Here is a 1,927-nt window from a genome sequence, read left to right as displayed (position 1 = left end):
AGGAGGTGCAGCGGCAGAGGAGGCAGCTGGAGCTCCTGCAGCCTCGGGTCACACTGCACAGAGGAGGTGAGTGGTCGGAGCCAGACACGAGCTCAGACGTTCATCACACGTGGTTTTCAACAAACATGTGCGGAGCCACCAGGTGGTTGTTGGTGAGGAACCAGAGCAGCAGACTGGTGACCATGAAACCAGCAACAAACCACACGTGCTCCCACTCAGACTCTGCTTGTGTTCAGATGTGGAGGAAGCTGAGGGTCGGAGCCTGCCTTGGAGCCCACATGATGGTGGTGATGGTGGTGATGGTGAGGCTGGAACCATCTGCACACAGAACCAAGTGGACCTGAAGGAGACACATCATGAAGCGTCACCACGGTAAGCTTAGCTAAAAGTACCAACATGCTGGTTAAATTATTCAAAACTTCTTAATAGTAATTCAATAACTTGTTAATAATAATTAAAGGTTGTTTAAACATAAGTTATGTAAGACATGTCCCTGTTTTTACTTTTCTACATTCGCCTTATAATCTAACTTTTGTTTTTTGCATCTTATTTTAATTTGTAAAAAAATGTGTGTGCCTCTTTTATGATGGTCTCCTGTCGTCATCGCTCTGTTACATCAGGTCTCTGCTGTAACAGAGTCCTGGAGGCTCAGTGAGACTAACCTGAAGAAATAAAGGTCGACTGAATGGAAAAGTTGAGGGTCGGCTGTAAGAGGGGACAGTTGGACACGGACGCTCCGCCGCAGTTCAACTTTCTTTGTTTTTTGATGTTTAATGATGGTAAAAAGTTGGTGGTAGAAAATCTATAGATGTTTAAACTGAGACGTTTATTTTCTAAACATAATGTCCCAGTGGCTTTTAAACCCCAAAATACATTAAAGACTGGTTCATCCCAAAGATCCAGTCCCCCGGCACAAACAGAGTAATGTTGTGTATGCTGTTCAGTGTCAGGAGGGTGATCAGTCTTACATCGGGGAAACTAAACAGCCACTGGCCAAAAGGATGGACCAGCACAGAAGATCAACATCATCAGGCCAGGACTCTGAGGTCTACACTCATCTCCAGGTCAGAGGTCACTCTTTCAGGGATGAAGATGTTCACATCCTGAACAGAGAGGAACGATGGTTTGAGAGAGGAGTAAAGGAGGCCATCTTTGTGAAAAGAAACCGTCCATCATTAAACAGGGGCGGAGCCTCCAGGTTCAACTGTCCCCCTCTTACAATGCTGTGATTGCTAGTATCACTCAGCCCTCTGTGAACAGTAAACAGCCATCAGGTGCTAATGATCCATTGTTAGGCTGATGGTCCTTCTTGAGCATGTGATCAGCTGGTTCTGGTTGTCAGCAGCAAAACTGGTTGATCCACTCTGAGAAGGTGCTATTTAAGAGACTGGGAAATTTTTTAAAACTGGAAATTTCTAACATTTGTCTAAGTCAGTTCTTTAAATATATGATTTAATGATTGCAGAAGGCGTCCTAATGCAAGAAAGAGTTCTTATCTAATAGATGTTATTCAGTTTGTAGAACCTGAACTTCTCTTTTTGGCTTCACGGGCAGGCCTGGTCCATTTTGTCCATCTGGAAAGGGAAAAAAAACCAAAAAAACTCTGTGCCCCCTTTCCCTTCAGTCATGCAGTACCCAATTTATTTGCACAGAGCGCTGCTGGTATGTTTAGCCTGTCACAGCAGGAAATGTGTTTGTGTGAATAAAATCTGATTTAATCAATTGACATGTTTTAACGTGCATATTGTATGTAAATAATAGAACCTCCCAACTCCCCCTTGTGATCTAATATAGAAACATTCCCAATTAACCAACAAATCAATTCACCCATTCCACCACCCTTCAATTTATTCCAAATTTAGATTGAAAAAAGATAAAAAAGATAATGGATGGATATATATATATATATATATATATATATATATGT

The 1,927-nt window shown here is 42.3% G+C and overlaps 1 protein-coding gene across 1 annotated transcript in view; it reads right to left on the bottom strand.

The window, feature by feature from the left end:
* The window catches only part of LOC119419741 (contactin-associated protein-like 5), a 354,615-nt gene that overhangs the window by 149,046 nt on the left and 203,642 nt on the right, over nt 1-1,927 (bottom strand). The window lies entirely within an intron of this gene.

This window comes from Nematolebias whitei, chromosome 13, assembly GCF_014905685.2.
Source record: "Nematolebias whitei isolate Nwh7 chromosome 13, NemWhi1, whole genome shotgun sequence".
In the NCBI taxonomy this organism is placed as follows: Eukaryota; Metazoa; Chordata; class Actinopteri; order Cyprinodontiformes; family Rivulidae; genus Nematolebias; species Nematolebias whitei.
Note: the sequence above shows the minus strand (reverse complement) of the source record. Positions and strands in the feature narration are given on the sequence as shown.